The sequence below is a fragment of the Ursus americanus genome, chromosome 11 (genome assembly GCF_024610735.1).
Source record: "Ursus americanus isolate L20-20 chromosome 11, mUrsAme1.1.p, whole genome shotgun sequence".
Taxonomy (NCBI): Eukaryota; Metazoa; Chordata; class Mammalia; order Carnivora; family Ursidae; genus Ursus; species Ursus americanus.
This window is the reverse complement of record NC_142137.1, coordinates 3175390-3196856: the sequence shown is the minus strand read 5'-3', so window position 1 is coordinate 3196856 and position 21467 is coordinate 3175390.

Sequence of the window (21467 nt, the reverse complement as noted above, 5' to 3'; positions counted from 1 at the left end):
GCGCCAAAACGCCCAGGCCCACCCTTCCACTCACCAGGGCCCTCACCTTGGTCCGCCACTCCGCTCTCCACACAGCTGAAGAATAGGGCCCGCCGGCCTCCTACGGGCTAAACCTAACCCTAGGTTGGCCCCCGAGGGGCCCCTTCCAAGGGGCCTGGTGCCAGAAATCCAGGATTGGGGACCCCCAAGCCCCAGCACCGGATGCAATTTGCCGCCCCGCCCCACCCAGGCCGCTAGGGGCGCCGACGTTCATTCAGGGTGGGAGAAAGGGCAGGGCCCTCTGAACCCTCGCAGACCTACGAAGCCGCCCCAAACCAAAAAGCTTGGGCCCAGGCTCATGTTCACCAGCACCCTCACCTCGGCCCAACTCTCCGTTCCACGCACAGGCGGTGTTTCCAGCCTGCCAGAATCCTGGGGGCTAACCCTAACTGTAGGTTGGCCCCCGAGAGGCACTTCCCAAGTGCCTTGCGCCGCAATGCTGGGGATGGGAACTCCGAGCCCAAGTGCGGGACTCACCCTGCTGCCCTTCAGCCACCCGAGCCGCAAGGGGCCCCGCCAGTCATTCAGAGCAGGAGAACGGGCAGGTCCCTCCGAGCCGCCGCTGACCTTCGAAGGCCCCCTGTGCTAAAAAGCTTGGGCTCATGCTCAGTCTCGCCAGTGCCCTCACCTCGGCTGAACCCTCCGCATGCCCCACATCCACTGATCGGGTCCACCAGCTTCCTGGGGGATAGCCGTAACCCTAGATTGACCCCCGAGGGCCCATCCCAAGGGGCCTGGTGCCGTAACGCCGGGGATTGGGGACCCCGAGCCTCAGCACCTGACTCAACCTGCCGCCCAGCCGCCACCCCGGGGGCTTGGGTGCTGCCGTTCATTCAGGGCGGTAGAATGGGCAGGGCCCTCCGAGACATGGTGACCTTCGAAGGCCCCCCACACCAAAACGCCCAGGCCCACGCTCCCAATCACCAGCGTCCTCACTGCGGTCCGCCACTTCACTCTCCACACAGGTTGCAAATAGGGCCTGCTGGCTTCCTGGGGCTAAACCTAACCCTAGGTTGGCCCCCGAGGGGCCCCTCCCAAGGGGCCTGGCGTCACAACGCTGGGGATGGGGACCCCAAGCCGCAGCACTGGACTCACCCTGCCGCCCAACCGCCAACAGAGCCGCTAGGGGCGCCGCTCTTTATTCAGTGCAGGAAAATGGGCAGGGCCCTCCGAGCCATGGCAACATTCCAAGGCCCAGCGCGCCAAAACGCTGGGGCCATGCTCCCACTCGCCATCGCCCTAAACTCGGTCCACAACTCCACTCCTCGCACAGCTGGCGGATCGGGCCTGCCGGCCTCCTGGGTGCTAACCCTAAACTTAGGATGGCCCCTGAGGGTCCCTTCCTAAGAGGCCTGGTGCTGCAACGCCGGGGATTGGGACCCCCAAGCCCCAGCGCTGGATGCACCCTGCCGCCCCGCCCCCCACGGGCCACTAGGGGCGCCGCCATTCATTCAGGGTGGGAGAACAGGTAGGGCCCTCCGAGCCCCGCCAACCTTCGAAGGCCCCCCCGCGCTAAAATGCTTGGGGTCATGCTCAGGCTCGCCAGCGCCCTCACCTCGGGGCAACCCTCCACGTGTTGCACAGCTGCTGATCGGGTCCACCGGCCTTCTGGGGGCTAAACATAACCCTAGATTGACCCCTGAGCGGCCTCTCCCAATAGGCCTGGCGCCGCAACACCAGGGATTGGGGACTCCCGAGCCCCAGCACCGGACTCACCCTGCCGCCCAGCTGCCACCCGGGGTCTTGGGGTGCTGCCATTATTCAGGGAGGGAGAAAGGGCAGGGCCCTCCGAGACACGGTGACCTTCAAAGGCCCCCGCACCAAAACGCCCTGGCCCACGCTTCTGCTCCACAGAGACCTCACCTCGACCCACCACTCCTTTCACCGCAAAGCTGGCGGATTGAGCCTGCTGGCGTCCTGGGGTCTGACCCTAACCCTGGGTCAGCCCCCGAGGGGCCCCTCCCAAGGGGCCTGGTGCCAGAACGCGATGGATTGGGGAACCCCGAGCCCCAGCGACGGACTCACCTGCCGCCCTGCCACCACCTGGGTTGCTAGGGGCGCCGCGGGTCATTCAGGGCGGGAGAACGGGCAGGGCCCTCCTAGCCCCCTGCGACATTCGAAGGCCCCCGCCCCAAAACGCTTAGGCCCATGCTCCTTCTCACCAGCACCCTCACCTCAGCCCGCGCCTCCCCTCACAGCACAGCCAGTGGATCGGGCCTGCTGGCCTCCTGGGGGTTAACCCTAACCATAGGTCGGCCCATGAGGGCCCCTCCCAAGGGGCTTGACACCGCAACTTGGAGATTGGGGACCCCCAGGCCCCTGAGCGGGACTCAATGTGCCGCCCTGCCTCCACCCTGGCCGATAGGGGTGCCGCCGGTCATTCAGGGTGGGAGAACGGGCAGGGCCCTCAGAGGACCCGGAGACCTTCGAAGGCTCCCCGTGCCAAAACGCTTGGGCCCACGCTCCCGCTCGCCAGCAGCCTCACCTCGGCCCGCCCCTCCGCTCACCGCACAGCTAGCTGATGGGGCCTGATGGCCTGCTGGGAGCTAACCCAAATCATACGTCGGCCCCCGAGGGGCCCCTCCCAAGGGGACTGGCACCGCCATGCCGGGGCTTGGGGACCCCCGAGCACCAGTGCAAGACTCACACTGCTGCCTCGCCGCGACCCGGCCCGCTAGGAGCGCCGTCCTCATTCAGGGCGGGAGAACGGGCGGGGACCTCCGAGACACCAGCAACCTTCGAAGTCCCCCCCGTGCCAAAACGCTTGGGCCCATGCTCCCGATTGCCAGCGCCCTCACCTCGGCCCACTACTCCACTCGCTGCACAGCTGACAGATCGGGCCTGCTGGCCTCCTTTGGGCTAACCCTACCCTAGGTCGGCCCCTGAGGGACCACTCCCAAGTGCCCAGCGCCGCCACGCTGGGGATTGGGGAACCCCCCAGTGCTGGACTCACCTTGCCGGCCCGTCGCCAACCGGGCCGCTATGGGCGCCGCTGGTCATTCAGGGCGGGAGAACCGGCAGCGCCCTCTGAGCCTTTGGCGACTAAAAAGGCCATCCGCGCCAAAACACTTGGGCCGACGCTCCGGTCGCCAGCGCCCTCACCTCAGCACGCAACTTCAATCACCGCAGAGCTGGCAGATCTGGCCTGCCGCCCTCCTGGGGGCTAACCCTAACCCAAGCTGGGCCCCAGAGGGACCCCTCTCAAGGGGACTGGTGCCGCACCGCCGGGGATTGGGGAACCCAAGCCCCGACTGCGGTCTCACCCTGCCCCCGCGCCACCACCCGGGCTGCTGGGGCGCCCCCGGTCATTCAGGGCAGGAGAACGGGCAGGGCCCTTCGAGCCATGGCAACATTCGAAGGACCAGGGCGCCAAAACGCTGGGGACCACGCTCCCGCTCTGCATCGCCCTCACCTCGGCCCAACCCACTATGTGCCGCACAGCCGCTGATCGGGTCCACTGGCCTCCTGGGGGCTAACCATAAACCTAGATCGACCCCCGAGGGACCCCTCCCAAGGGGTCTGGCGCCACAACGCTGGGGATTGGGGACCCCCGAGCCTCAGCACTGGATTCACCCTACCTCCCAGCCGCCACGTGGGGGCTTGGGGTGCTGCCGTTCATTCAGGGTGGGAGAACGGGCAGGGCCCTCGAGACACGGTGACCTTCAAAGGCCCCCCGCAACAAAACACCCGGGCCCACGCTCCCGCTCACCAGTGCCCTCACCTCGGTCCACCACTCCAGTCTCCACACAGCTGGCGAATAGGGCCTGCCGGCATCCTAGGGGCTAAACCTAACCCTAGGTCAGCCTCCGAGGGGCCCCTCCCAAGGGGCCTGGCGCCACAACGCGGTGGACTGGGGACCCCCGAGCCCTATGTCCGGACTTACATGCCGCCCCGCCGCCACCTGGGCTGCTAGGGGCGCCGCCGGTCATTCAGGGAGGAGAATGGGCAGGGCCCGCCGAGTCCCCAGAGACATTCGAAGGCCCCTGGTGCCAAAACGCTTGGGCCCATGCTCCCGCTCACCAGCGCCCTCACCTTGGTCCACCACTCCGCTATCCACACAGCTGGCGAACAGGGCCTGCCGGCCTCCTAGGGGCTAAACCTAGCCCTAGGTTGGCACCCGAGGGGACGCTCCCAAGGGGCCTGGCGCTGCAACGCTGGGGATTGGAGATACCAGAGCCAAAGCGCCTGACTCACCCTGCCGCCCCGATGCCACCAGGGCAGCTAGGTGCGCCGCCAGTCATTCAGGGAGAATAGGTAGGGCCCGCCGAGTCCCCGAAGTCATTTGAAGGATCCCCGCGACAAAACGCTTGCGCCCACGCTCCCACTCCATAGAGAAATCACCTCGACCCACCACTCCTTTCGCCACACAGCTGGCAGATTGAGCCTGCTGGCATGCTGGGGTCTGACCCTAACCCTAGGTCAGCCCCGGAGGGGCCCCTCCCAAGGGGCCTGGCGCCACAACGCGGTGGATTGCGGACCCCCAAGCCCCAGTGCCGGACTCACCTGCCGCCCTGCCACCACCCGGGCCGCTAGGGGAGCCACGGGTCATTCAGGTGGGAGAACTGGCAGGCCCTTCCATTTCCCCTGCGACCTTCGAAGGCCCCCCGCTCAAAAAAGTTGGCTCCCATGCTCCTGCTCGCCAGCGCCCTCACCTCGGCCCGCCCCTCTGCTTGCTGCAGAGCCAGTGGATAGTGCCTGCCGGGCTCCTGGGGGCTAACCGAAAACCTAGGTCGGCCCCATGGGGCACATCCCAAGGGGCCTGGCTCTGCAACGCTTGGGATTGGTGACTCAGAGCCCCAGAGCCAGATTTACCCTGCTGCACTGTCGCCACCCGGGCCACTAGGGACGCCGCTGGTCATTCAGGTGGGAGAAGGGGCAGGGCACTCCGAACCAGCACCTACCTCCAAAGGTGCCCCGATCCAAAACGCTTGGGCCCAGGCTCATGTTCACCAGCACCCTCACCTCGGCCCAACTCTCCGCTCAATGCAGAGGTGGTGTATCGGGCCTGCTGGCCTCCTGGGGGCTAATCTAACCATAGGTCGGCCCCCAAGGGGCCCTTCCCAAGGGCCCTGAAGCCACAACGCAGTAGATTGGGAACCCCCGAGTCCCAGCGCCGGACTCACAGCCCGCCCCGCCGCCACCCGGGCCGCTAGGGGTGCCGCGGGTCATTCGGGGTGGGAGAACTGGCAGGGCCCTCTGAGACATGGTGACCTTCGAAGGCCCCCCGCGCCAAAACGCCTAGGCCCACGCTCCCAATCACCAGCGCCCTCATCTCAGTCCGCCACTTCACACTCCACACAGTTTGCGAATAGCGCCTGCCGGCCTCCTGGGGGCTAAACCTAACCCTAGGTTGGCCCCCGAGGAGCCCCTCCCAAGGGGCCTGTCGTCGCAACGCTGGGGATGGGGACCCCGAACCCAAGTGCCAGACTCACCCTGCTGCCATTCAGCCACCCGAACCGCTAGGGGCCCACCGGTCTATAAGGGAAGGAGAATGGTCAGGGCCCTCTCAGCCCCCGCCGACCTTCGAAGGCCCACTGCGCTAAACACTTGGGCTCATGCTCAGGCTCACCAGCGCCCTCACCTTGACCCAACCCTCCGCGTGTTGCACAGCCGCTGATCGGGTCCACCGGCCTTCTGGGGATAACCGTAACCCTAGATCGACCCCCGAGGGGCCCCTCCCAAGGGGCCTGGCGATGCAACGCCGGGGATTGGGGACCCCAACCTCAGCATTGGCCTCACCCTGCCGCCCAGCTGCTACCCGGGTCTTGGGGTCCTGCCCTTCATTCAGGGCGGGAGAACGGGCGGGACCCTCCAAAACACGGCGACCTTCAAAGGACCCCTGTGCCAAAACGCCTGGGCCCACGCTCCCGCCCACCAGCACTCTCAACTCGGTCCGCCACTCCGCTATCCACACAGCTGGCGAATAGGGCCTGCTGGCCTCCTAGGGGCTACCCTAACCCTATGTTGGCCCCCAAAGGGCCCCTCCCAAGGGGCCTGGCGCCGGAACGTGGGGGATTGGGGATACCCGAGCCGCAGCGCCTGACTCACCCTGCCGCCCCACTGCCACTTGGGCTGCTAGGGGCACCGCCAGTCATTCAGGGAGAAGAATGGGCATGGCCCGCCGAGTCCCCGGAGACATTCGAAGGACCCCGGCGCCAAAACGCTTGGGCCCACGCTCCCGCTCCACAGAGACCTCACCTCGACCCACCCCTCCTTTCACCGCACAGCTGGCAGATTGAGCCTGCTGGCGTCCCGGGGGCTAAACCTAACCCTAGGTCATCCCCTGAGGGGCTCCTCCCAAGAGGCCTGGTGCCCTAATGCGGTGGATTGGGGACCCTGGAGCCACAGCGCCGGACTCACCTGCCTCCCCGCCACCACCCGGGCCACTAGGGTCCCTGCGGGTCATTCAGACTGGGAGAATTGGCAGGGCCCTCCATTTCCCCTGCAAAATTCGAAGGCCCCCCGCTCAAAAAAGTTGGCTCCCACGCTCCTGCTCGCCAGAGCCCTCACCTCGGCCCGCCCCTCCGTTTGCTGCAGGGCCAGTGGATAGTTCCTGCCAGGCTCCTGGGGGCTAACCAAAACCCTAGGTCGACCCCGTGGGGCACATCCCAAGGGGCCTGGCTCTGCAATGCTTGGGATTGGTGACTCAGAGCCCCAGAGCCGGACTCACCCTGCCACACTGTCGCCACCTGGTATGCTAGGGGCGCTGCTGGTCATTCAGGGTGGTTGAACAGTCAGGGCCCTGGAGAAACCGGAGACATTTGAAGCCTCCCGCGCCAAAATGCAGGGGCCCACGCTCCCGCTTGCCAGGGCCTTTACCTCGGCCTGCCCACCTCTCGCCTCCCAGCCAGAGGATTGGGCCTGCCGGCCTCCTGGGGGCTAACTCTAACCCTAGGTCGGCCCAGGAGGAGCCCCTTCCAAGGGGCCTGGCGCCGCAATGCTGGGGATTGGGGATCCCCGAGCCACAGTGCGGGACTAACCCTGCCGCCCCACCACTAAAGGGTCCCCTAGGGGCGCCGCTGCTTATTCAGGGCAGGAGAATGGGCAGGGCGCTATGAGCCACGGCAACTATCGAAGGCCCAGGGTGCCAAAATGCTGGGGCCCACGCTCCCACTCGCCATCGCCCTCAGGTCGGCCCGCAACTCCACTCCTCACACAGCCAGCAGATCGGGCCTGTCGGCCTCCTGGGCGCTAACCCTAACCCTAGGATGGCCCATGAGGGTCCCTTCCTCATGGGCCTGGTGCCACAACACCGGGGATTGGGGACCCCGAATCCGCAGCACCGGATGCACCCTGCTGCCCCACCCCACACAGGCCGCTGGTGCGCTGATGTTCCTTCAGGGTGGGAGAAGGGGCAGGATCCTCCAGTCCCCCGGCGACCTTCCAAGGCCCCCCGCGCCAAAATTATTGGCCCACGCTCCAGCTCTCCGGCGCCCTCACCTCGGCCTGGCCCTCTGCTACCGCACAGCTGGCGGATCATGCCTGCCAGACTCCTAGGGGCTAACACGAACCCTAGGACGGACACAGAGGGGCCCCCCCAAGGCACCTTGCACTGCAATGCATGGCATTGGGGACTCCCAAACCTCACTGCCAGACTCACACTGCCACCCCGCCACCACCCGGGCCGCTAGGGGCGCCGCTGGTCATTCAGGGCGAGAGAATGGGCAGGGCCCTCCGAGCCTCTAGCGACGTTCAAGGCCCCCTGCGCCAAAACGCTGGATACCATACTCCCGCTCCCCAGCGCCCTCACCTCAGACCACTCCTCCACTCGCTGCACAGCCGGCCGCATCAGTCCTGCTGGCCTACTGGGGTTTAACCCTAACCCTAAACCCTAACCCCTAACCTAAAACCCTAAACCTTAACCCCTAATCCTAATCCTAACCCTAACCCCTAACACTTACCCTAACCCTAACCCTACCTTAAACCTAACAATAAACCCTAATCCTTAAACCCTAAACCCTAACATTAACACTAAACCCTAAACCCTAACCCCTAACCCTAATCCCGAAACCCTAAACACTAAACCCTAACCTTAACCACTAACCCCAAACCCCAAACCCTAACCCTAAACCCTAACCCTACCCCGACCCCTACCACACCCCTAACACTACCCTTACCCTACCCCTTCAGCTAACCCTACCCCTAACCAGTAACCTAACCCTAAACCTAACCCTAACCCGTACCCTAACCTGTTCTCTAACCCGTACCCTAACCCTACCCCTAACCTGTACCCTAACCCTAACCGTAACCCTAACACGTACTCTAACCCACACCCTAACCCGTACCCAAACCCTAACCCTAAATTGTACCCTAAACCGTAACATAAACCGTACCCCAAACCTACCGTAACCCTAACAAGTACCCTAACCCATATCCTAACCTTAACCCTAAAACCTAAACACTGACCCTAACCCATACCCTAACTCATACCATAACACGTACCCTAACCCTACCCGTACCCTAACCCTAACCCGTAGCCTAACCGTAACCCTAAACCCTAAACCGTAACCTGTACCCTAACCCTAACCTTTACCCTTACCTTAACCTTAACCCATACCCTAACCCATACCCTATCCCTAACCCGGACCTTAATCCATACTCTACCCATACCTAACCCTAACCTGTACCCTAACCCATAACCTAACCCATACCCTAACCCTTAACCGTACCCAATCCCTATCCCAAACTCATTCCCTAACCCGTACCCTAACCCTAACCCTAACCCTAAACCGTAACCTAACCTGTATCATAACCCTAAATTGTACCCTAACACTAACCCGTACCCTAACCCTAACCCGAAACCTAAACTGTACCCAAATCCATACGCCAACACTAACCCTAAACCATACCCTAACCCGTACCCTAAACCGTACCCTAATGCGTACCCTAACCCGTAACCTAACCCTAACCCGTACCCTAAACCTAACCCATACTAAAACCCTAACCCTCGGGGCGCCTGGGTGGCACAGCGGTCAAGCGTCTGCCTTCAGCTCAGGGCGTGATCCCGGCGTTTCGGGATCGAGTCCCACATCAGGCTCTTCCGCTATGAGCCTGCTTCTTCCTCTCCCACTCCCCCTGCTTGTGTTCCCTCCCTCGCTGGCTGTCTCTATCTCTGTCAAATAAATAAATGAAATCTTAAAAAATAAATAAATAAATAAATAAATAAATAAATAAATAAATAAATAAAACCCTAACCCTAAGCCTAAACCCAAACCCTAAACCCTAACCCATACCCTAAACCCTAATCTGTACCCTAACCCAAAACCTCTAACCTGTAACCCCTAAACCCAACCCTAATCCATACCCTCTCCTTCCCCTAACCCTAAAACCTACCCTCAACCATAACCTAACCATAACTCATACCCTAACCTTAACCCGTACCCTAATCCATACCCTAACCCCGGGGATTGGGTACACCTGAGCCCCACCACGGGACTCAGCCTGCCACCCCTCAGGAAACCGTGCCCCTTGGGGCGCCGCAGAGCATCCCCTGCAGGAGAACTGGTAGGGCCCCCCTGAGTCCCCAGCGATCCTTGGCGGCCCCATACACCCCAACCCAGGGGCCCACGCTCATCCCGCCCCACGCCTTCCCTTAAGCTTGCCACCGAGCTCATCGCAGAGCTGGCAGATCAGGGCTGCGGGTTCCTGGGGCCTAGACCTGACCCTAGGGGGGCTGGGTAGGGCCCCTCCCCTGGGGCCCGGTGCCGCAGCCCCAGGGACTGGGGACACCTTAGCCCCACTGCAGGACAAAGCCTGCCAGCCCGCAGGAAACCGTGCCCCTTGGGAGGCTGTAGAGCATTCAGGGCGGGAGAACCAGTAGGGCCCCCAGAGCCCCCAGCGAACTTTGGCGATCCCTAAACACAATCCTTGAAGCCCATACTCACCCGACCCTGCACCCTCACCTCAGCCCGCGGTGGAGCTCGCCATATAGTGGGCAGATCTGGCCTGCGGGGTTCCTGTGCCCCAACCCTAACCCTAGTTCATCTGTGGAGGGGCCCCTCCCCAGGAGCCTGGAGTTGCAGCCACGGGAATTCGGGACACCTAACCCCACAGCAGGACTCAGTCTGCCACCCCACAGGAAACCGTGTGCCTTGGGAGGCCATAGAGCATTCAGGGCTAGACAACCAGGAGGGCCCTCCTGAGTCACCAGCGAACTTCAGCGGCCTCTGGCACCCCAACCCTGAGGCCCACGCTCACCCTCCCCACACCCTCACCTCAGCCCGTGTAGCTAGCCGTACAGCCAGCAGATTGGGCCTGCGGGGCTCCTGGGGCCTAACCCTAGCCCTAGGTCGGCCGCAGGTGTGGGGGACTCCCTAGGAGCCTTACACCGCAGCCCCGGGGAATTGGGATACCTATGCCCCACCGCAGGACTCAGCTTGCCACCCGACAGGAAACCGTGCCCCTTGGGGCTCTACAGAGCCTACAGGGCATGAGAATTTTGGGAGGCCACCGGAGCCCGTCCCCATCCTTTGGCAGCCCCCCGTGCCCCAACCCTGAGGCCCATGATCACCCTCCCCCATGGCCTCCTCTCAGCCCTCCACAGAGCTCGCCACACAGCCTGCAGATTGTCCCTGCCGGCTCCTGGACCCTAACCCTTACCCTACGTTGGCCACAGAGGGGCCCCTCCCCAGGGTTCTGGCACCCCACTCCGGGGGATTGGTGACACCCAAGCCACACCGTAGGACTCAGCCTTCAGCCCACAGTAAACTGTACCATTTTGGGGCACAACATAGCATTCAGGACAAGAGAATTGGGGCACCCCTGAGAGCCCCTTCTGGTGAACCCCGAACTTTGTGGGCCCTTCCGGATGAAACCCCAAGGCTCACACTCACCCGCCCTTGTGCCCTCATCTCACTCCGACTGGGAATTCTCTGAGCACTGGGCAGTTCGGACCTGCTGTCTCTTGAGGCCTAACCTAACCCTGGGTCTTCTGTTGAGGGTCCCTCCTCGTTTGCCTGCCTCCAAGGCAGCAGGAATTGGGCTCACCTCTGCACGACTAGAGGACTCAGCCTGCCCCACAGCAGGAAACTTTCCATTTGGGGCTGCAGCAAGGATTCATAGGAAAATCGGAGGGCTCCCCTCAGCCCATCCCAGGCAACCCCCACTTTGAGAGATCTCCCCAGATCCAATTAGTAGCTTCACACTGACCTTTAAACTTGCTCTCCACGGAGATCTTTTGAAATTCTCCACACTTCCAACCGATGGCATCATCCAGCTTCAGTGCCTTACCCAGCTTTAGGTCTTGAGATGGATTAAAATGGGAAGTCATTTCACTGATGATGACGTACTGGTGACCAAAAGATACATGCATAAATGCTTCATATCACTTGGCTTCAGGGAAATACAAATCTAAACCCCTATAGATGCCATATCACACGAGGCCGAATATCTAAAAATAAGAAGACATGAAACTATACATGTTGGAGAGGATGTGGAGAAACAGGAACCCTCTTACACCCCTGTACGAATGCAGTCCGGTACAGCCACTCTTGAAAATGGTACGGAGTTTCCTCAAGAAGTTATAAATAAAGCTACCCTATGTCCCAGCAATTGCACTACTGGGTATTTACCCCAAAGAGACAGAGGTAGTGAAGACGGGACACATGCACCCCAGTGTTCATAGCAGCAATATCCATAATAGACAAACTGTGGAAGGAGTGCAGATGACCATGGATAGATGAATGGATAAAGAAGACGTGGATCATATATACAATGGAATATTACTCAGCCATCAGAAAGGATGAATACTTACCATCACACCGACCTGGGTGGAGCTGGATGGTATTATGCTGAGTGGAATAAGTCAATGAAAGAAAGGCAATGATCATATGCTTTCGCTCCTATGTGCAATATCAGAAACAAGGAAGACGACCATAGGGGAAGGAAGGGAAAATAGAATGGGAAGTCATCAGAGAGGGAGAAAACCCATGATGGCCTCTTAACTATCGCAAGAAACTGATGATTGTTGGAGGAGAAGTTGGGGGGGGGCGTAACTGGGTGAGTAGCATTAAGGAGGTCACACGATACAATGAGCACTGGGTGTTACACACAACTTAAAATTTATTGAAGACTACATCCGAAAATAATGATGTACTGTAAGTTGGCTAATTGAATTTAAATTAAAGAACAAAAGACCTCGAATAAACAATCCTAAACATTTGTATGGAACCACTAAAGATTCCGAACAGCCAGTGCAATGTGGAAAAGAAAAACAAAGCTGGAGGACTCACCATTTCAGATTTCAGGTTATACTACAAAGCTGCAGTCATCCTAACAAGACAGTACGGCACAAAAATAGACACAGCGACCAAAGGAACAGGATACAAGTTCAGACAGAAACCCACAATTATGTGGTCCATGAATCTTCCACAAAGCAAGCAACGATATCAAAAGGGAAACGGACAGTCTCTACAACAAATGGTGTTGGGAAAACTAGACAGCTAAGCACAAAAGAATGAAATTAGACTGCTTTCTTACACAATACAGACAAACACAAAACAGTTTCAAGACCTCAATATGAGACCTGAATCCATAAAAATCCTACAGGAGGGAAGAGAGTAACTTCTTGACATGGACCATACCAACGTTTTTCTAGACTGTGTCCTGAGTCAAAGGAAATGAAAGCAAAAATAAACTATTGGGAATACAGCAAAATAAAAGTTTCCACACGACAGAAGAACAATGAAAACGTAAAAATAATAAGACAACCTACTCAAAGGGAGAAGATATTTGCAAAGATCATATGCAATAAAGGGATAGTGTCCAAAACATGTAGAACTGATACTACTCGACCCCCAAAATCAAATAATCCAGTTAAGAAATAGGCAGAAGACATGGACAGACATTTCTCCAAAGAAGAAATACAAATGGCCAAGAGTCCCGTGAAAAGATGTTCACCATAACCCATCATCAGGAAAATGTAAATCCAAAGGACAATGAGGTAATACCTGAAACCTGTCGGAATGGCTAACATCAAAAGCACAACAAAGAGCAGGTGTTGGGAAGATGTGGATAAAGGGGAATCCTCGCGAACTGTGGGTGGGAATGCAAACTGTGGTGGCCACAGTGGAAAACAGTATGAAGGTTCCTCAAAAAATTAAATATAGAACTACCCTACGATCAAACAATCACACTACTCGTATTTACCCAAAGAATAGGAAAACAGTAACGTAAAAGGATACGTGCACCCCTATGTTTCTTGCACCATTATTTACAATATCACAATATGGAAGCAACCCAAGTGTCTGTAGAAAAATTGACAAATGAGATGATAGATGTGTGTATTCACACACACACACACACACACACACACAGACACACACACAGAGTGGAGTATTACTCGGCTTGAAAAAGAATGAAACCTTGCCATTTGCATCCACATGGATGGAGCTAGAGAGTATTATCCTAACTAAAATCAGTCAGTCAGAGAAAGACAAATCCCATACGATGTCACTCTAATAGGGAATTTAAGAAACAAACAAAAATAAATAACTAAAAGAGAAAAAGGAGACACACCAAAATACAAATTCTTAACAATAGAGAACAAACGGATGGTTACCAGACAGGAGGTGGATAGAGGGATGAGTGAAGTAGATGAAGAGGATTAAGAGGACGCTTTTCTTGATGACCACTGAGTAATATAGAGAATTACTGAATCACTCTATTGTACATCTGAAACGAATGTAACACTGTATGTTAGCTCTAGTGGAATTAAAATAAATTTTTAAAAAAGATTTTTCTTTCAGGAACCTCTTTGAAAAAGCTTTTCCTGTGCAATGTGCATAAGCCCTACTTGGGAGGATTCACTCTACAATAATTATTCACTCCATGCCTCAAATTCAGATTTCACTGGGTTCTTACCGTGGATTCCAGCCCACGGGAGCCATGGTCCTTTTCTGTCCAGGCTCAGCACCTATGCATTCAAGATTGGAAGTAGAGACACATGTCAGTTCACAGTCCAGAAAGCTATTATTGTTTCTGTTTCAGTGTGAGAGAGTCACAGACTTTGGGACAGGTTTCAGAGCAGGTTTATTATGGATCCTGGATCTCTACTTCAATGTTCATTGCCTGGATAAATTTGGCTAATAGGTTCCCTGTGGATGGGCTTGCTTCCAAGCACATACATGGAAGATGCAATGGTGGGTGGGCTTGGTGCGGGACAGGAAGAAGACCAGAAACAGACAAGGGTCGGACCCTCCCCTGATCTAGGAACTGCATTGGGAGAGGGTACGTGAGGTAGAATCCATGCGAAACTCCAAGGTCACCAGCTGAACACAGGAGGCACAGGTCAAGGGATCTGGAGATGCAGGGGTTGAAGGCTGCTCTGAGCTACCTCTGGGAGGAAGGGAGGGAAGGAATGAGAGGGAGACACTGCCTGCCCCTGGCCCATGCCAGCTGCCCACCGCTCCGACACGCATCAGTCTATGAGCTGACACAGACTGGGCTCAGGATGGGCTGGCTCAGGTCCCTCAATCCTCAGAGGGACAGCTGGCCCCAGGGCTCAGAGACATGCTGCGGGGGATGAGAGGGAAAGCTGCCCCACCCAGGTCATCCCCTCCTTGAGCAGACAGCCCTTCAGAACTGCTAAAAATACCCACTAACTGGGTTGAAAGACATGCCATGGATAAACTAAGGCATAGAGATATGTAAAATAACATTCATTTTTAAGTTCAGAGCTGCCATCTCAGGAAGTGGGGAGAGCTTCCCTGAAGAAGACTGAGGGGAGGGCAGGCCATGCTGAAAAGGGAGACATGGCTCTCCTGATTGGGGACCTGCAGTCCCCTTCCAAGGCAGGGCATCATCTTTGCATCACACGTGATCCATGAAAGTGTTCCATCAGGGCCAGATGTTTGTCTCGAGAAGGCTACCCTGGCATCGGACTGCACAGGGCACCAGGGATGAGGGCCAGATGGAGGACAGACAATACCCCGGAGGCCATGGGGCAAGAGCAGAGGCACATGACCTTGAAGATGATGATGAAAAGCAGGAGGTGGCTGCATGGAGCCGGCCCAAAAGTACCATGGCAGCAGTGCCCACAGCTACACTGACTGGGTGCCTTCTGTGCCAGGTGTGGCTGACTTCAGTGTGCTCCAGACTAGTCCTGACCACAAGTCTAGGAAGTGTGCACCACCCCCGGCCTCCTCTCCCCTTGCAGCTGCTAGGAATCCTGGTCACAGACCCAGGTCAGGAAAATAAGATAACGGATTCCTGTCTCATATCAAAATCAAAAGAACTCTTCAACTTTGGACACAACAACTTCTTGCAAGCCAGATCTCTAAAGGCAAAGGAAATAAAAGCAAAAATGTATTATTGGCACTTCATCAGGATAAAAAGCCTCCGCTCGGCAAAGCAAACGATCAACGAAACAAAAAGGCAACCTATGGAATCGAAGAAGATATCTGCAAATGATATTACAGATAAAGGGCTGGTATCCAAGATCTATAAAGAACTCCTCAAACTCGACACCGAAAAAATGGGCAGAAGACACAAGGAGATACTTCTTCAGAGAAGACATACAAATGGCCAACAGACACATGAAAAAAGGCTCCACATCACTTGCCATCAGGCAAACACAAATCAAAACGACAATGAGATACCACCTTACACCAGTTAGAATGGTTAAAATTAACAAGGCAGGGGGCACCTGGGTGGCACAGTGGTTAAGCGCCTGCCTTCGGCTCAGGGTGTGATCCTGGCATTATGGGATTGAGCCCCTCATCAGGCTCCTCCGCTATGAGCGTGCTTCTTCCTCTTCCACTACCCCTGCTTGTGTTCCCTCTCTCGCTGGCTTGTCTCTATCTCTGTGGAATAAATAAATAAAATCTAGGAAAAAAATTAGCAAGACAGGAAATTACAAAAAGTCAGAGAGGATGTGGAGAAAGGGGAGCCCTCTTACACTACTCGTGAGAATTCAAGCTGGTACAGCCACTTTTGAAAACAATATGGAGGTTCCTCAAGACCTTAAACACAGAGCTATCCTACAACCCACCAATTGAACTACTGGGTATTGACCCCATAGACACAGAATAATGAAAAGAAGGGGCACCTGTATCCCAATGTTCATAGCAGCAATGTCCATAATAGCCAAACTGTGGAAGGAACCAAGATGTCCTTCAGCAGATGAATGGACAAAGAAGATGTGGTTCATCTATACAATGGACTATTACTCAGTCATCAGAAAGGATGAATACCCACCATTTGCACCAACGTGGATGGACCAGGAGGGGATTATGCTAAGTGAAATTAAGTCAAGCAGAGAAAGACAATTATCATATGGTTTCACTCCTATGTGGAATGGAAGGAATAGCATGGAGGAAATTAGAAGAAGGAAGGGAAAAGTGAAGGGGGGAATGAGAGGGGGATATGAACCATGAGAGACTACTGACACTGGGAAACAAACTGAAGGTTGCAGAAAGGGAGGGGAAGGGGAATGGGTTATCCTGGTGATGGGTATAAAGGAGTGCACGTGTTGGGGCGCCTGGGTGGCACAGCGGTTAAGCTTCTGCCTTCGGCTCAGGGCGTGATCCCAGCATTATGGGATCGAACCCCACAACAGGCTCCCCCGCTGTGAGCCTGCTTCTTCCTCTCCCACTCCCCCTGCTTGTGTTCCCTCTCTCGCTGGCTGTCTCTATATCTGTCGAATAAATTAATAAATTCTTTTAAAGAAAAGGAGGGCACATGTCATAATGAGCACTAGGTATTATATGCAAACAATGAATCATGGAACACTACATCTAAAACAAATGAAGTACTGCAGGATGACTAACATCATTTTAAAAAAAGAAAAGGTATGAAATCCATACAGGAAAACTGTCAGTATTTGCAAATGACATGAAATCCCGAAAGATTCCACACACACACACAAAAAATACTGTTAGAATAAACAAATTCAAGAAAGCTGCAGCATATAAAGTCAATATAAAGACCTGTTGTCTTTATTTTTTTCAGATTTTATTTATTTATTTGACAGGAAGAGAAAAGCATGAGCAAGGGGAGTGTCAGAAAGAGGGAAAAGCAGACCCTCGCTAAACGGGGAGACCAACACAGGGCTCGATCCCAGAACTCTGGGATCATGACCTGAGCTGAAGGTAGATGCTTCACCTATGGGGCCACCCAGATGACCCAACATCTTGCATGTCTGTAAACTGATGACCCACTTTCGTACTGAGAAATTGAAAACGCAACGCCATTTACAATTACATAAAAAATCTAGAAATAAAAGTAACCAAGAATGAGAAAGACATACTACACTCAACACATGGCAGAAATAAATGAAAAATATGTGTGTCGAGGGGGGGGCAGAATGTATGGGTCAAATATTTGGAAGGCAACACAAACAAATGGATGCATACGCCATGCTCCTTAACTGGAAGAGATAATTATGTGAACATGTCCATCGTACCCAAAGCAATTGACAGATGTGATGAAATGCCTATCTGAATTCCAGTGTCATTATTCGAGGAAATAGAAAACAGTCCTCAAACTTGTATGGAATCACAAAAGACCCCAAATACCCAAAGCAACCTGGACAAAGAAAGGTGCAGTCAACACACTCCTAGATTTCAAGCTAGATTACAAAGCTGTTGTCATCAAAACAGGATGGTACTGGCATAAACACAGACACCAGGTCAGTGGAACAGAAGAGAAAGCTCAGAAACTTACCCACACGTAGATGATCCTAACTTACGACACAGCAGCAGAAGATATGCCATGAGGGAAGGACTGTGTCTTCACTGAGAGGTAACAGGCAAACTGGACACTAAATGCAGAAGAATATAACTGGGTCACTTTCTTACACCACACACAAAATTTTTAATGGATGAATGATTTGAACATAAGACCTGAATCCATAAACCTCCAAGAAGACACAGGTACTAAGTCTCTTGACATTCGTTTTGGCAAAGAGTCTTCAGATCGGACACCAAATGCAAAGGCAACAAAAGCAAAAATAAACAAGTGGAACAACATCAAACTGAAATCTTCCACACGGCAAAAGAAACCATCAAAAACTTAAAAGGCCACTGACCCAATAAGAAAAAAAATATCTGCAAATCATATATGTGTGAGAAGAGGCTAATATCCAAAATACACACAACACTCATACAAATCAAAACAAAAAAATATATATATAAAAAATGGGGGGAATATGTGAATAGATACTTTCCAAAGATGGCACACAGGTGCCAACAGTCAGAAAAAGCTGTTCAACTTCACTAATCATCGTCAGGGAAACATCAGTCAAACCCACAATCGGCTATCCTCTCACAACTGTTGGAACAGCAATTGTCCCAGAGACAGACACCAGGTGGGGTCAAGGGTGTGCAGACGAGGAGACACTGTGCACTGTTGGTGGGAATGGAAATTGGTGCAGCCACTGTGAAAAATGGTATGGAGGTTCCTGAAAAAATAAATACAACTACCCCATGACCCAGTAATGGCTCTACTGAGTATTGATTTGGAGAACACAAAAATGCTGCCTCAAAAAGACAGATGCACTTCCACATTCACTGCAGCATTATTCTCAAGAACCAGACATGGAAACATAGACCTTGGGGGCCTTATGCCAAGTAACTCAGACACAGAAAGACCAATACCAGATGCTCTCATGTATATTCTGCGTGGAATAAACAAATACTGAACGCATAGATACTGAGAGCAGATTGGTAGGTGCCAGATTTTGGGATGGGGTGGTAGAAACGGGTGAAGGTGGTCAAAGTCTCAATGTTTGAGTGAGAAAATCCGACAGTCATGAAATGTTCTGTCCAGCATGGAGACTAAAACTAACCCTGCAGAATGGAGACTAAAACTTACCCTGCAGCATGGGGTATAGGTTTCCCTGCTCTTTGAAAGTACAGGGCTTCTGAGATACCTTGCACAGCAGAAATGGTGTCAAGAAGGAATGACCATTAATTTACACGAACAATTAGACAGTGTGTTCAGACTCCAAAATTCCTTCTCTTTGGCTTTTCTTAGGCCTCAGCACACAAGTTTCTAACTGAGGCCCAGCCAAAATGAAGATAAAGCACAGCAGAGGCTCACAGACACCATTCAAAGTGCTGGTGGCTGGATGCGGAGAGCGGTTCCCAGCGAAGGAGCTGGTTGGGGTGCACACCGCCTCTGTCGTCCTTCTCCCCAAAACAGATGCTGAACACGATTCTCACTGTTCACCTTTTTTTCATAAGAGGGAAATCCTCTTCAGGTCTCTTCCTCTTACTGAAGCTGGGTAATAACCTAGTTCTTTCAAAAAGCCCAGGGTCTTACTGTGAACGTTAAAAAGTGGGGGATACTTGTACCTGAGCATTGCTGAGGGAGGAGATGTGAAAGGTCCTCCCAGGCACAAACCTCAGCAGATCCACCGGGAAAGGCACCTTCCTCAGCATGCAGAATACGGACTACCTCCTACCCCCCGAGAAACCCTCTCCTTCCCCTTGATCAGGACAACCCACAACAGCTGGGAGTTATCCCAACTCCTCAGTTCTCCTGCTCCTAATAGCTAACCCATCAGCAAATCCTGTGAGCTCCATCTTCAAAATGGACCCAGAATAGGTCTAACCACTCCATCCAAGGCCACATGTCTGGTCCACAGTGCCTGAGTTCCTGGAAAAGCTTCGTCATTGACCTGCCTTGCCATCTTCAACCCTCTGTCATCTGTTCTCAACACTGTAGCCAGGATGGCCCAGTGAAACAGGGTCTCATGGGGTTATAGCTCTGGAATGGCTTTCTGTCACCCTCTGTCAGCTCTCTGAGCTCATGTCCTAAGCTGTCTCCTGTGGCCACAGGGCCTTCTTGCTGCTCCTGGACATACCTGGAATTCTCCTGCCCCAGAACCTTTGCACATGCTTTCCCTTCTGTTCAGAATGCTCTTGATGTGTTCTCACTCACATTTGGAGAAGTCTGAATTGGAGTGACAGGGACAGAAGATGAGGCTGTGTGTGTTGGGTGAGGCTGGTGGCCCAGAAGAAGGTTCTCTGCCAGCTCTCAGCCTGTGCCTCACTTGACCTCAGCCAGGAACTTGCACACAGCCCTCACCTGTGACAACTCTCACCCAGGAGACCAAAGCCACCCATGGAGACAACCCTGCCCACACCTTGCTGCATAATGCATTCATCTCTCCTCTGCGACCCCTGTCAGCTTTACCCAGACCTCGAACTCCCCCGTCTCCTGCAAAGCTCCCGGATTCTTCCTCTGCTTCCAAAATTACACTGGAGCAAGGATTTCATGAGAAAGCTATAACGCTAACTAATGAAAGGTTCACACCTACTTTCCCCTTCTGTTGCCTTTTTCTCCACCTTCTTTCCTACCTGTGCAAACTGTAACATATCAGTGGAACATGAACATGCTCTGAGACCTGAATCTTTCATCGAAGCTTTCTGAGGACTCCTTATGTGATAAGAAACTAGTGTATCCTACAACAGGGTGTTTTACAACTCTCATCTATAGGATAGTACAGCCCAATTCACTACAATTTTACCTCACTCTTCATGAAGCAGAACACTTTTTCCTTTCTTCTTTTACTTAAATTCCAGTTAGTTCACATGCCATGGAATATTCGCTTCAGGGGTAGGATTTAGTGATTCCTCACCTGCGTACAGTACCCGGTGCTCATCACAAGTGCCCTCCTTAATACCCCTCACCCATTTAATTCTTCCCCCACACCCTGCCTGGGAGACACAATCTTCACCAAGAAGGGAGTGCTCCGGGGAAGGAACATTTGGGGCAGGCTTATATATTTTTTTCTGTTTTGTTTTACGTACAGAGTTACACACCACAATGAGGACCTTCTTAGATTCCAGAAAGTGACAGACTCTTATGTTTTCAGTATCTACATGTCAGTATGATTTTAATCTGATGGGAGCCAAAGAGGTTCTTTATTTTTTCTTATATTTTGGCATTTTTTTGGTTATTGTTTTCTTCTTGAAGCAGATGTACAACATGTGCTTGGGGCAGAAATAGGACCCATGCTTTGAGGTTTTGCCCAGTCATTTTGAGCTGGGTAAAATGTTAAAGGATAGCTTCCCTGGGAGCCCAGGATCAGGGCCCACAGATTATATAAGATAAAAATTCCTTTTATCATTATAATTACTCCTAAATGGAGGCATTTGAGACAAAAGCACCTTTCACAAGAGTACCAAGAAATCAAAATGATGCCCACGGAAGGCTGCCTGCTCCATGGTCAGCATAGGTAACAGAAGTGTTCACAGTCTCTGGACTCCTGCCCTTCTCCTGCCCAAATCTCTGAAGCACACAGACCACTTAAAATCAGAATTGTAGAACTGCTAGACACCTTAGAGATGTCTGGCACCATTCCCTTGGACTGCAGAATAAAACACAGTAGCGCACTGTCACCAACTAATTTCAACATGAATTGCCCCCTGGATGCACTAAGTTCTTTCTCTGCAAATGTTGACTAATGTAAGTCACAGTCATAC